The following is a 16,361-nucleotide window of genomic DNA, read 5'->3' as shown; positions in this document are numbered from 1 at the left end:
TCATTGTTCATTTATCATTGATCCTTGTTCATTCTTCATCGTTCATTCTTCATTGATCATTGATCCTTGTTCATTCTTCATCGTTCATTCTTCATTGATCATTGATCTTTGTTCATTCTTCATCGTTCATTTTTCATTGATCATTGATCCTTGTTCATTGTTCATTGTTCATTCCTCAATGATCATTGATCCTTGTTCATTCTTCATCGTTCATTCTTCATTGATCATTGATCCTATTTTATTCTTCATCATTCATTCTTTAATGATCATTGATCCTAGTTCATTCTTCATCGTTCATTCTTCATTGATCATTGATCCTTGTTCATTCTTCATCGTTCATTCTTCATTGATCATTGATCCTTGTTCATTCTTCATCGTTCATTCTTCATTGATCATTGTTCCTTGTTCATTGTTCATCGTTCATTCCTCAATGATCATTGATCCTTGTTCATTCTTCATCGTTCATTCTTTATTTATCATTGATCCTTGTTTATTCTTCATCGTTTATTTTTCATTGATCATTATTTCTTGTTCATTCTTCATCGTTCATTCTTTATTGATCATTGATCCTTGTTCATTCTTCATCGTTCATTCTTCATTGATCATTGATCCTTGTTCTTTCTTCATCGTTCATTCTTCATTTATCATTGATCCTTGTTCATTCTTCTTTAATCATTGATCCTTGTTCATTCTTCATCGTTCATTCTTCATTGATCATTGATCCTTGTTCATTATTGATCGTTCATTCTTCATTGATCATTGATCCTTGTTCATTCTTCATCGTTCATTCTTCATTGATCATTGATCCTTGTTCATTCTTCATCGTTCATTCTTCATTTATCATTGATCCTTGTTCATTCTTCTTTAATCATTGATTCTTGTTCATTCGTCATCGTTCATTGTTCATTGATCATTGATCCTTGTTTAATCTTGATCGTTCATTCTTCATTGATCATTAATCCTTGTTCATTCTTCATCGTTCATTCTACATTTATCATTGATCCTTTTTCATTCTTCATCGTTCATTCTTCATTGATCATTGATCCTTGTTCATTCTTCATCGTTCATTCTTCATTTATCATTGATCCTTGTTCATTCTTCATTGATCATTGATCCTTGTTCATTCTTCATCGTTCATTCTTCATTGATCATTGATCCTTGTTCATTCTTCATCGTTCATTCTTCATTGATCATTGTTCCTTGTTCATTGTTCATCGTTCATTCCTCAATGATCATTGATCCTTGTTCATTCTTCATCGTTCATTCTTTATTTATTATTGATCCTTGTTTATTCTTCATCGTTCATTCTTCATTGATCATTATTCCTTGTTCATTCTTCATCGTTCATTCTTTATTGATCATTGATCCTTGTTCATTCTTCATTGATCATTGATCCTTGTTCATTCTTCATCGTTCATTCTTCATTTATCATTGATCCTTGTTCATTCTTCATCGTTCATTCTTCTTTAATCATTGATCCTTGTTCATTCTTCATCGTTCATTCTTCATTGATCATTGATCCTTGTTCATTTTTCATCGTTCATTCTTCATTGATCATTGTTCCTTGTTCATTGTTCATCGTTCATTCCTCAATGATCATTGATCCTTGTTCATTCTTCATCGTTCATTCTTTATTGATCATTGATCCTTGTTCATTCTTCATCGTTCATTCTTCATTGATCATTGATCCTTGTTCATTCTTCATCGTTCATTCTTCATTTATCATTGATCCTTGTTCATTCTTCATCATTCATTCTTCATTGATCATTGATCTTTGTTCATTCTTCATCGTTAATTCTTCATTGATCATTGATCCTTGTTCATTCTTCATTGTTCATTGTTCATTTATCATTGATCCTTGTTCATTCTTCATCGTTCATTCTTCATTGATCATTGATCCTTGTTCATTCTTCATCGTTCATTCTTCATTGATCATTGATCTTTGTTCATTCTTCATCGTTCATTTTTCATTGATCATTGATCCTTGTTCATTGTTCATTGTTCATTCCTCAATGATCATTGATCCTTGTTCATTCTTCATCGTTCATTCTTCATTGATCATTGATCCTATTTTATTCTTCATCATTCATTCTTTAATGATCATTGATCCTAGTTCATTCTTCATCGTTCATTCTTCATTGATCATTGATCCTTGTTCATTCTTCATCGTTCATTCTTCATTGATCATTGATCCTTGTTCATTCTTCATCGTTCATTCTTCATTGATCATTGTTCCTTGTTCATTGTTCATCGTTCATTCCTCAATGATCATTGATCCTTGTTCATTCTTCATCGTTCATTCTTTATTTATCATTGATCCTTGTTTATTCTTCATCGTTTATTTTTCATTGATCATTATTTCTTGTTCATTCTTCATCGTTCATTCTTTATTGATCATTGATCCTTGTTCATTCTTCATCGTTCATTCTTCATTGATCATTGATCCTTGTTCTTTCTTCATCGTTCATTCTTCATTTATCATTGATCCTTGTTCATTCTTCTTTAATCATTGATCCTTGTTCATTCTTCATCGTTCATTCTTCATTGATCATTGATCCTTGTTCATTATTCATCGTTCATTCTTCATTGATCATTGATCCTTGTTCATTCTTCATCGTTCATTCTTCATTGATCATTGATCCTTGTTCATTCTTCATCGTTCATTCTTCATTTATCATTGATCCTTGTTCATTCTTCTTTAATCATTGATCCTTGTTCATTCGTCATCGTTCATTGTTCATTGATCATTGATCCTTGTTTAATCTTCATCGTTCATTCTTCATTGATCATTAATCCTTGTTCATTCTTCATCGTTCATTCTACATTTATCATTGATCCTTTTTCATTCTTCATCGTTCATTCTTCATTGATCATTGATCCTTGTTCATTCTTCATCGTTCATTCTTCATTTATCATTGATCCTTGTTCATTCTTCATTGATCATTGATCCTTGTTCATTCTTCATCGTTCATTCTTCATTGATCATTGATCCTTGTTCATTCTTCATCGTTCATTCTTCATTGATCATTGTTCCTTGTTCATTGTTCATCGTTCATTCCTCAATGATCATTGATCCTTGTTCATTCTTCATCGTTCATTCTTTATTTATTATTGATCCTTGTTTATTCTTCATCGTTCATTCTTCATTGATCATTATTCCTTGTTCATTCTTCATCGTTCATTCTTTATTGATCATTGATCCTTGTTCATTCTTCATTGATCATTGATCCTTGTTCATTCTTCATCGTTCATTCTTCATTTATCATTGATCCTTGTTCATTCTTCATCGTTCATTCTTCTTTAATCATTGATCCTTGTTCATTCTTCATCGTTCATTCTTCATTGATCATTGATCCTTGTTCATTTTTCATCGTTCATTCTTCATTGATCATTGTTCCTTGTTCATTGTTCATCGTTCATTCATCAATGATCATTGATCCTTGTTCATTCTTCATCGTTCATTCTTTATTGATCATTGATCCTTGTTCATTCTTCATCGTTCATTCTTCATTGATCATTGATCCTTGTTCATTCTTCATCGTTCATTCTTCATTTATCATTGATCCTTGTTCATTCTTCATCATTCATTCTTCATTGATCATTGATCTTTGTTCATTCTTCATCGTTAATTCTTCATTGATCATTGATCCTTGTTCATTCTTCATTGTTCATTGTTCATTTATCATTGATTCTTGTTCATTCTTCATCGTTCATTGTTCATTTATCATTGATCCTTGTTCATTCTTCATCGTTCATTCTTCATTGATCATTGATCCTTGTTCATTCTTCATCGTTCATTCTTCATTGATCATTGATCTTTGTTCATTCTTCATCGTTCATTCTTCATTGATCATTGATCCTTGTTCATTGTTCATTGTTCATTCCTCAATGATCATTGATCCTTGTTCATTCTTCATCGTTCATTCTTCATTGATCATTGATCCTATTTTATTCTTCATCATTCATTCTTTAATGATCATTGATCCTAGTTCATTCTTCATCGTTCATTCTTCATCGTTCATTGATCCTTGTTCATTCTTCATTGATCATTGATCCTTGTTCATTCTTCATTGATCATTGATCCTTGTTCATTCTTCATCGTTCATTCTTCATTTATCATTTTTCCTTGTTGATTCTTCCTCGTTCATTCTTCATGGTTCATTCTTCATTGATCATTGATCCTTGTTCATTCGTCATCGTTCATTGTTCATTGATCATTGATCCTTGTTTATTCTTCATCGTTCATTCTTCATTGATCATTAATCCATGTTCATTCTTCATCGTTCATTCTACATTTATCATTGATCCTTTTTCATTCTTCATCGTTCATTCTTCATTGATCATTGATCCTTGTTCATTCTTCATCGTTCATTCTTCATTTATCATTGATCCTTGTTCATTCTTCATTGATCATTGATCCTTGTTCATTCTTCATCGTTCATTCTTCATTGATCATTGATCCTTGTTCATTCTTCATCGTTCATTCTTCATTGATCATTGTTCCTTGTTCATTGTTCATCGTTCATTCCTCAATGATCATTGATCCTTGTTCATTCTTCATCGTTCATTCTTTATTTATCATTGATCCTTGTTTATTCTTCATCGTTCATTCTTCATTGATCATTATTTCTTGTTCATTCTTCATCGTTCATTCTTTATTGATCATTGATCCTTGTTCATTCTTCATCGTTCATTCTTCATTGATCATTGATCCTTGTTCATTCTTCATCGTTCATTCTTCATTTATCATTGATCCTTGTTCATTCTTCTTTAATCATTGATCCTTGTTCATTCTTCATCGTTCATTCTTCATTGATCATTGATCCTTGTTCATTATTCATCGTTCATTCTTCATTGATCATTGATCCTTGTTCATTCTTCATCGTTCATTCTTCATTGATCATTGATCCTTGTTCATTCTTCATCGTTCATTCTTCATTGATCATTGATCCTTGTTCACTGTTCATTGTTCATTCCTCAATGATCATTGATCCTTGTTCATTCTTCATCGTTCATTCTTCATTGATCATTGATCCTATTTTATTCTTCATCATTCATTCTTTAATGATCATTGATCCTAGTTCATTCTTCATCGTTCATTCTTTATTTATCATTGATCCTTGTTTATTCTTCATCGTTCATTCTTCATTGATCATTATTCCTTGTTCATTCTTCATCGTTCATTCTTTATTGATCATTGATCCTTGTTCATTCTTCATCGTTCATTCTTCATTTATCATTGATCCTTGTTCACTCTTCATCGTTCATTCTTCATTTATCATTGATCCTTGTTCATTCTTCTTTAATCATTGATCCTTGTTCATTCTTCATCGTTCATTCTTCATTGATCATTGATCCTTGTTTATTCTTCATCGTTCATTCTTCATTGATCATTAATCCTTGTTCATTCTTCATCGTTCATTCTACATTTATCATTGATCCTTTTTCATTCTTCATCGTTCATTCTTCATTGATCATTGATCCTTGTTCATTCTTCATCGTTCATTCTTTATTTATCATTGATCCTTGTTCATTCTTCATTGATCATTGATCCTTGTTCATTCTTCATCGTTCATTCTTCATTGATCATTGATCCTTGTTCATTCTTCATCGTTCATTCTTCATTGATCATTGTTCCTTGTTCATTGTTCATCCTTCATTCCTCAATGATCATTGATCCTTGTTCATTCTTCATCGTTCATTCTTTATTTATTATTGATCCTTGTTTATTCTTCATCGTTCATTCTTCATTGATCATTATTCCTTGTTCATTCTTCATCGTTCATTCTTTATTGATCATTGATCCTTGTTCATTCTTCATTGATCATTGATCCTTGTTCATTCTTCATCGTTCATTCTTCATTTATCATTGATCCTTGTTCATTCTTCATCGTTCATTCTTCTTTAATCATTGATCCTTGTTCATTCTTCATCGTTCATTCTTCATTGATCATTGATCCTTGTTCATTTTTCATCGTTCATTCTTCATTGATCATTGTTCCTTGTTCATTGTTCATCGTTCATTCCTCAATGATCATTGATCCTTGTTCATTCTTCATCGTTCATTCTTCATCGTTCATTCTTTATTGATCATTGATCCTTGTTCATTCTTCATCGTTCATTCTTCATTGATCATTGATCCTTGTTCATTCTTCATCGTTCATTCTTCATTTATCATTGATCCTTGTTCATTCTTCATCATTCATTCTTCATTGATCATTGATCTTTGTTCATTCTTCATCGTTAATTCTTCATTGATCATTGATCCTTGTTCATTCTTCATTGTTCATTGTTCATTTATCATTGATTCTTGTTCATTCTTCATCGTTCATTGTTCATTTATCATTGATCCTTGTTCATTCTTCATCGTTCATTCTTCATTGATCATTGATCCTTGTTCATTCTTCAATGATCATTGATCCTTGTTCATTCTTCATCGTTCATTCTTCATTGATCATTGATCCTATTTTATTCTTCATCATTCATTCTTTAATGATCATTCATCCTAGTTCATTCTTCATCGTTCATTCTTCATCGTTCATTGATCCTTGTTCATTCTTCATCGTTCATTCTTCATTGATCATTGATCCTTGTTCATTCTTCATTGATCATTGATCCTTGTTCATTCTTCATCGTTCATTCTTCATTTATCATTTTTCCTTGTTCATTCTTCATCGTTCATTCTTCATGGTTCATTCTTCATTGATCATTGATCCTTGTTCATTCGTCATCGTTCATTGTTCATTGATCATTGATCCTTGTTTATTCTTCATCGTTCATTCTTCATTGATCATTAATCCTTGTTCATTCTTCATCGTTCATTCTACATTTATCATTGATCCTTTTTCATTCTTCATCGTTCATTCTTCATTGATCATTGATCCTTGTTCATTCTTCATCGTTCATTCTTCATTTATCATTGATCCTTGTTCATTCTTCATTGATCATTGATCCTTGTTCATTCTTCATCGTTCATTCTTCATTGATCATTGATCCTTGTTCATTCTTCATCGTTCATTCTTCATTGATCATTGTTCCTTGTTCATTGTTCATCGTTCATTCCTCAATGATCATTGATCCTTGTTCATTCTTCAACGTTCATTCTTTATTTATCATTGATCCTTGTTTATTCTTCATCGTTCATTCTTCATTGATCATTATTTCTTGTTCATTCTTCATCGTTCATTCTTTATTGATCATTGATCCTTGTTCATTCTTCATCGTTCATTCTTCATTGATCATTGATCCTTGTTCATTCTTCATCGTTCATTCTTCATTTATCATTGATCCTTGTTCATTCTTCTTTAATCATTGATCCTTGTTCATTCTTCATCGTTCATTCTTCATTGATCATTGATCCTTGTTCATTATTCATCGTTCATTCTTCATTGATCATTGATCCTTGTTCATTCTTCATCGTTCATTCTTCATTGATCATTGATCCTTGTTCATTCTTCATCGTTCATTCTTCATTGATCATTGATCCTTGTTCATTGTTCATTGTTCATTCCTCAATGATCATTGATCCTTGTTCATTCTTCATCGTTCATTCTTCATTGATCATTGATCCTATTTTATTCTTCATCATTCATTCTTTAATGATCATTGATCCTAGTTCATTCTTCATCGTTCATTCTTTATTTATCATTGATCCTTGTTTATTCTTCATCGTTCATTCTTCATTGATCATTATTCCTTGTTCATTCTTCATCGTTCATTCTTTATTGATCATTGATCCTTGTTCATTCTTCATCGTTCATTCTTCATTTATCATTGATCCTTGTTCATTCTTCATCGTTCATTCTTCATTTATCATTGATCCTTGTTCATTCTTCTTTAATCATTGATCCTTGTTCATTCTTCATCGTTCATTCTTCATTGATCATTGATCCTTGTTTATTCTTCATCGTTCATTCTTCATTGATCATTAATCCTTGTTAATTCTTCATCGTTCATTCTACATTTATCATTGATCCTTTTTCATTCTTCATCGTTCATTCTTCATTGATCATTGATCCTTGTTCATTCTTCATCGTTCATTCTTCATTTATCATTGATCCTTGTTCATTCTTCATTGATCATTGATCCTTGTTCATTCTTCATCGTTCATTCTTCATTGATCATTGATCCTTGTTCATTCTTCATCGTTCATTCTTCATTGATCATTGTTCCTTGTTCATTGTTCATCGTTCATTCCTCAATGATCATTGATCCTTGTTCATTCTTCATCGTTCATTCTTTATTTATTATTGATCCTTGTTTATTCTTCATCGTTCATTCTTCATTGATCATTATTCCTTGTTCATTCTTCATCGTTCATTCTTTATTGATCATTGATCCTTGTTCATTCTTCATTGATCATTGATCCTTGTTCATTCTTCATCGTTCATTCTTCATTTATCATTGATCCTTGTTCATTCTTTATCGTTCATTCTTCTTTAATCATTGATCCTTGTTCATTCTTCATCGTTCATTCTTCATTGATCATTGATCCTTGTTCATTTTTCATCGGTCATTCTTCATTGATCATTGTTCCTTGTTCATTGTTCATCGTTCATTCCTCAATGATCATTGATCCTTGTTCATTCTTCATCGTTCATTCTTCATCGTTCATTCTTTATTGATCATTGATCCTTGTTCATTCTTCATCGTTCATTCTTCATTGATCATTGATCCTTGTTCATTCTTCATCGTTCATTCTTCATTTATCATTGATCCTTGTTCATTCTTCATCATTCATTCTTCATTGATCATTGATCTTTGTTCATTCTTTATCATTAATTCTTCATTGATCATTGATCCTTGTTCATTCTTCATTGTTCATTGTTCATTTATCATTGATTCTTGTTCATTCTTCATCGTTCATTGTTCATTTATCATTGATCCTTGTTCATTCTTCATCGTTCATTCTTTATTGATCATTGATCCTTGTTCATTCTTCATTGATCATTGATCCTTGTTCATTCTTCATCGTTCATTCTTTATTTATCATTGATCCTTGTTTATTCTTCATCGTTCATTCTTCATTGATCATTATTTCTTGTTCATTCTTCATCGTTCATTCTTTATTGATCATTGATCCTTGTTTATTCTTCATCGTTCATTCTTCATTGATCATTGATCCTTGTTCATTCTTCATCGTTCATTCTTCATTTATCATTGATCCTTGTTCATTCTTCTTTAATCATTGATCCTTGTTCATTCTTCATCGTTCATTCTTCATTGATCATTGATCCTTGTTCATTATTCATCGTTCATTCTTCATTGATCATTGATCCTTGTTCATTCTTCATCGTTCATTCTTCATTGATCATTGATCCTTGTTCATTCTTCATCGTTCATTCTTCATTGATCATTGATCCTTGTTCATTGTTCATTGTTCATTCCTCAATGATCATTGATCCTTGTTCATTCTTCATCGTTCATTCTTCATTGATCATTGATCCTATTTTATTCTTCATCATTCATTCTTTAATGATCATTGATCCTAGTTCATTCTTCATCGTTCATTCTTTATTTATCATTGATCCTTGTTTATTCTTCATCGTTCATTCTTCATTGATCATTATTCCTTGTTCATTCTTCATCGTTCATTCTTTATTGATCATTGATCCTTGTTTATTCTTCATCGTTCATTCTTCATTTATCATTGATCCTTGTTCATTCTTCATCGTTCATTCTTCATTTAACATTGATCCTTGTTCATTCTTCTTTAATCATTGATCCTTGTTCATTCTTCATCGTTCATTCTTCATTGATCATTGATCCTTGTTATTTATTCATCGTTCATTCTTCATTGATCATTGTTCCTTATTCATTGTTCATCGTTCATTCCTCAATGATCATTGATCCTTGTTCATTCTTTATCGTTCATTCTTCATCGTTCATTCTTCATTGATCATTGATCCTTGTTCATTCTTCATCGTTCATTCTTCATTTATCATTGATGCTTGTTCATTCTTCATCATTCATTCTTCATTGATCATTGATCTTTGTTCATTCTTCATCGTTAATTCTTCATTGATCATTGATCCTTGTTCATTCTTCATTGTTCATTGTTCATTTATCATTGATTCTTGTTCATTCTTCATCGTTCATTGTTCATTTATCATTGATCCTTGTTCATTCTTCATCGTTCATTCTTCTTTAATCATTGATCCTTGTTCATTCTTCATCGTTCATTCTTCATTGATCATTGATCCTTGTTCATTCTTCATCGTTCATTCTTCATTGATCATTGTTCCTTGTTCATTGTTCATCGTTCATTCCTCAATGATCATTGATCCTTGTTCATTCTTCATCGTTATTTCTTTATTGATCATTGATCCTTGTTCATTGTTCATTGTTCATTGTTCATTTATCATTGATTCTTGTTCATTCTTCATCGTTCATTGTTCATTTATCATTGATCCTTGTTCATTCTTCATCGTTCATTCTTCATTGATCATTGATCCTTGTTCATTCTTCATCGTTCATTCTTCATTGATCATTGATCTTAGTTCATTCTTCATCGTTCATTCTTCATTGATCATTGATCCTTGTTCATTGTTCATTGTTCATTCCTCAATGATCATTGATCCTTGTTCATTCTTCATCGTTCATTCTTCATTGATCATTGATCCTATTTTATTCTTCATCATTCATTCTTTAATGATCATTGATCCTAGTTCATTCTTCATCGTTCATTCTTCATCGTTCATTGATCCTTGTTCATTATTCATCGTTCATTCTTCATTGATCATTGTTCCTTATTCATTGTTCATCGTTCATTCCTCAATGATCATTGATCCTTGTTCATTCTTTATCGTTCATTCTTCATCGTTCATTCTTCATTGATCATTGATCCTTGTTCATTCTTCATCGTTCATTCTTCATTTATCATTGATCCTTGTTCATTCTTCATCATTCATTCTTCATTGATCATTGATCTTTGTTCATTCTTCATCGTTAATTCTTCATTGATCATTGATCCTTGTTCATTCTTCATTGTTCATTGTTCATTTATCATTGTTCATTTATCATTGATTCTTGTTCATTCTTCATCGTTCATTGTTCATTTATCATTGATCCTTGTTCATTCTTCATCGTTCATTCTTCTTTAATCATTGATCCTTGTTCATTCTTCATCGTTCATTCTTCATTGATCATTGATCCTTGTTCATTCTTCATCGTTCATTCTTCATTGATCATTGATCCTATTTTATTCTTCATCATTCATTCTTTAATGATCATTGATCCTAGTTCATTCTTCATCGTTCATTCTTCATCGTTCATTGATCCTTGTTCATTCTTCATCGTTCATTCTTCATTGATCATTGATCCTTGTTCATTGTTCATTGTTCATTCCTCAATGATCATTGATCCTTGTTCATTCTTCATCGTTCATTCTTCATTGATCATTGATCCTATTTTATTCTTCATCATTCATTCTTTAATGATCATTGATCCTAGTTCATTCTTCATCGTTCATTCTTTATTTATCATTGATCCTTGTTTATTCTTCATCGTTCATTCTTCATTGATCATTATTCCTTGTTCATTCTTCATCGTTCATTCTTTATTGATCATTGATCCTTGTTCATTCTTCATCGTTCATTCTTCATTTATCATTGATCCTTGTTCATTCTTCATCGTTCATTCTTCATTTATCATTGATCCTTGTTCATTCTTCTTTAATCATTGATCCTTGTTCATTTTTCATCGTTCATTCTTCATTGATCATTGATCCTTGTTATTTATTCATCGTTCATTCTTCATTGATCATTGTTCCTTATTCATTGTTCATCGTTCATTCCTCAATGATCATTGATCCTTGTTCATTCTTTATCGTTCATTCTTCATCGTTCATTCTTCATTGATCATTGATCCTTGTTCATTCTTCATCGTTCATTCTTCATTTATCATTGATGCTTGTTCATTCTTCATCATTCATTCTTCATTGATCATTGATCTTTGTTCATTCTTCATCGTTAATTCTTCATTGATCATTGATCCTTGTTCATTCTTCATTGTTCATTGTTCATTTATCATTGTTCATTTATCATTGATTCTTGTTCATTCTTCATCGTTCATTGTTCATTTATCATTGATCCTTGTTCATTCTTCATCGTTCATTCTTTTTTAATCATTGATCCTTGTTCATTCTTCATCGTTCATTCTTCATTGATCATTGATCCTTGTTCATTCTTCATCGTTCATTCTTCATTGATCATTGTTCCTTGTTCATTGTTCATCGTTCATTCCTCAATGATCATTGATCCTTGTTCATTCTTCATCGTTCATTCTTCATCGTTAATTCTTTATTGATCATTGATCCTTGTTCATTGTTCATTGTTCATTGTTCATTTATCATTGATTCTTGTTCATTCTTCATCGTTCATTGTTCATTTATCATTGATCCTTGTTCATTCTTCATCGTTCATTCTTCATTGATCATTGATCCTTGTTCATTCTTCATCGTTCATTCTTCATTGATCATTGATCTTTGTTCATTCTTCATCGTTCATTCTTCATTGATCATTGATCCTTGTTCATTGTTCATTGTTCATTCCTCAATGATCATTGATCCTTGTTCATTCTTCATCGTTCATTCTTCATTGATCATTGATCCTATTTTATTCTTCATCATTCATTCTTTAATGATCATTGATCCTAGTTCATTCTTCATCGTTCATTCTTCATCGTTCATTGATCCTTGTTCATTATTCATCGTTCATTCTTCATTGATCATTGTTCCTTATTCATTGTTCATCGTTCATTCCTCAATGATCATTGATCCTTATTCATTCTTTATCGTTCATTCTTCATCGTTCATTCTTCATTGATCATTGATCCTTGTTCATTCTTCATCGTTCATTCTTCATTTATCATTGATCCTTGTTCATTCTTCATCATTCATTCTTCATTGATCATTGATCTTTGTTCATTCTTCATCGTTAATTCTTCATTGATCATTGATCCTTGTTCATTCTTCATTGTTCATTGTTCATTTATCATTGTTCATTTATCATTGATTCTTGTTCATTCTTCATCGTTCATTGTTCATTTATCATTGATCCTTGTTCATTCTTCATCGTTCATTCTTCTTTAATCATTGATCCTTGTTCATTCTTCATCGTTCATTCTTCATTGATCATTGATCCTTGTTCATTCTTCATCGTTCATTCTTCATTTATCATTGATCCTTGTTCATTCTTCATCATTCATTCTTCATTGATCATTGATCTTTGTTCATTCTTCATCGTTAATTCTTCATTTATCATTGATCCTTGTTCATTGTTCATTGTTCATTGTTCATTTATCATTGTTCATTTATCATTGATTCTTGTTCATTCTTCATCGTTCATTGTTCATTTATCATTGATCCTTGTTCATTCTTCATCGTTCATTCTTCTTTAATCATTGATCCTTGTTCATTCTTCATCGTTCATTCTTCATTGATCATTGATCCTTGTTCATTCTTCATCGTTCATTCTTCATTGATCATTGATCCTATTTTATTCTTCATCATTCATTCTTTAATGATCATTGATCCTAGTTCATTCTTCATCGTTCATTCTTCATCGTTCATTGATCCTTGTTCATTCTTCATCGTTCATTCTTCATTGATCATTGATCCTTGTTCATTGTTCATTGTTCATTCCTCAATGATCATTGATCCTTGTTCATTCTTCATCGTTCATTCTTCATTGATCATTGATCCTATTTTATTCTTCATCATTCATTCTTTAATGATCATTGATCCTAGTTCATTCTTCATCGTTCATTCTTTATTTATCATTGATCCTTGTTTATTCTTCATCGTTCATTCTTCATTGATCATTATTCCTTGTTCATTCTTCATCGTTCATTCTTTATTGATCATTGATCCTTGTTCATTCTTCATCGTTCATTCTTCATTTATCATTGATCCTTGTTCATTCTTCATCGTTCATTCTTCATTTATCATTGATCCTTGTTCATTCTTCTTTAATCATTGATCCTTGTTCATTTTTCATCGTTCATTCTTCATTGATCATTGATCCTTGTTATTTATTCATCGTTCATTCTTCATTGATCATTGTTCCTTATTCATTGTTCATCGTTCATTCCTCAATGATCATTGATCCTTGTTCATTCTTTATCGTTCATTCTTCATCGTTCATTCTTCATTGATCATTGATCCTTGTTCATTCTTCATCGTTCATTCTTCATTTATCATTGATGCTTGTTCATTCTTCATCATTCATTCTTCATTGATCATTGATCTTTGTTCATTCTTCATCGTTAATTCTTCATTGATCATTGATCCTTGTTCATTCTTCATTGTTCATTGTTCATTTATCATTGTTCATTTATCATTGATTCTTGTTCATTCTTCATCGTTCATTGTTCATTTATCATTGATCCTTGTTCATTCTTCATCGTTCATTCTTTTTTAATCATTGATCCTTGTTCATTCTTCATCGTTCATTCTTCATTGATCATTGATCCTTGTTCATTCTTCATCGTTCATTCTTCATTGATCATTGTTCCTTGTTCATTGTTCATCGTTCATTCCTCAATGATCATTGATCCTTGTTCATTCTTCATCGTTCATTCTTCATCGTTAATTCTTTATTGATCATTGATCCTTGTTCATTGTTCATTGTTCATTGTTCATTTATCATTGATTCTTGTTCATTCTTCATCGTTCATTGTTCATTTATCATTGATCCTTGTTCATTCTTCATCGTTCATTCTTCATTGATCATTGATCCTTGTTCATTCTTCATCGTTCATTCTTCATTGATCATTGATCTTTGTTCATTCTTCATCGTTCATTCTTCATTGATCATTGATCCTTGTTCATTGTTCATTGTTCATTCCTCAATGATCATTGATCCTTGTTCATTCTTCATCGTTCATTCTTCATTGATCATTGATCCTATTTTATTCTTCATCATTCATTCTTTAATGATCATTGATCCTAGTTCATTCTTCATCGTTCATTCTTCATCGTTCATTGATCCTAGTTCATTATTCATCGTTCATTCTTCATTGATCATTGTTCCTTATTCATTGTTCATCGTTCATTCCTCAATGATCATTGATCCTTATTCATTCTTTATCGTTCATTCTTCATCGTTCATTCTTCATTGATCATTGATCCTTGTTCATTCTTCATCGTTCATTCTTCATTTATCATTGATCCTTGTTCATTCTTCATCATTCATTCTTCATTGATCATTGATCTTTGTTCATTCTTCATCGTTAATTCTTCATTGATCATTGATCCTTGTTCATTCTTCATTGTTCATTGTTCATTTATCATTGTTCATTTATCATTGATTCTTGTTCATTCTTCATCGTTCATTGTTCATTTATCATTGATCCTTGTTCATTCTTCATCGTTCATTCTTCTTTAATCATTGATCCTTGTTCATTCTTCATCGTTCATTCTTCATTGATCATTGATCCTTGTTCATTCTTCATCGTTCATTCTTCATTGATCATTGTTCCTATTTTATTCTTCATCATTCATTCTTTAATGATCATTGATCCTAGTTCATTCTTCATCGTTCATTCTTCATCGTTCATTGATCCTTGTTCATTCTTCATCGTTCATTCTTCATTGATCATTGATCCTTGTTCATTGTTCATTGTTCATTCCTCAATGATCATTGATCCTTGTTCATTCTTCATCGTTCATTCTTCATTGATCATTGATCCTATTTTATTCTTCATCATTCATTCTTTAATGATCATTGATCCTAGTTCATTCTTCATCGTTCATTCTTTATTTATCATTGATCCTTGTTTATTCTTCATCGTTCATTCTTCATTGATCATTATTCCTTGTTCATTCTTCATCGTTCATTCTTTATTGATCATTGATCCTTGTTCATTCTTCATCGTTCATTCTTCATTTATCATTGATCCTTGTTCATTCTTCATCGTTCATTCTTCATTTATCATTGATCCTTGTTCATTCTTCTTTAATCATTGATCCTTGTTCATTCTTCTTTAATCATTGATCCTTGTTCATTCTTCATCGTTCATTCTTTATTGATCATTGATCCTTGTTATTTATTCATCGTTCATTCTTCATTGATCATTGTTCCTTATTCATTGTTCATCGTTCATTCCTCAATGATCATTGATCCTTGTTCATTCTTTATCGTTCATTCTTCATCGTTCATTCTTCATTGATCATTGATCCTTGTTCATTCTTCATCGTTCATTCTTCATTTATCATTGATGCTTGTTCATTCTTCATCATTCATTCTTCATTGATCATTGATCTTTGTTCATTCTTCATCGTTAATTCTTCATTGATCATTGATCCTTGTTCATTCTTCATTGTTCATTGTTCATTTATCATTGTTCATTTATCATTGATT

The sequence above is a fragment of the Amaranthus tricolor genome, chromosome 6, assembly GCF_026212465.1.
Source record: "Amaranthus tricolor cultivar Red isolate AtriRed21 chromosome 6, ASM2621246v1, whole genome shotgun sequence".
Taxonomy (NCBI): domain Eukaryota; kingdom Viridiplantae; phylum Streptophyta; class Magnoliopsida; order Caryophyllales; family Amaranthaceae; genus Amaranthus; species Amaranthus tricolor.
Note: the sequence above shows the minus strand (reverse complement) of the source record.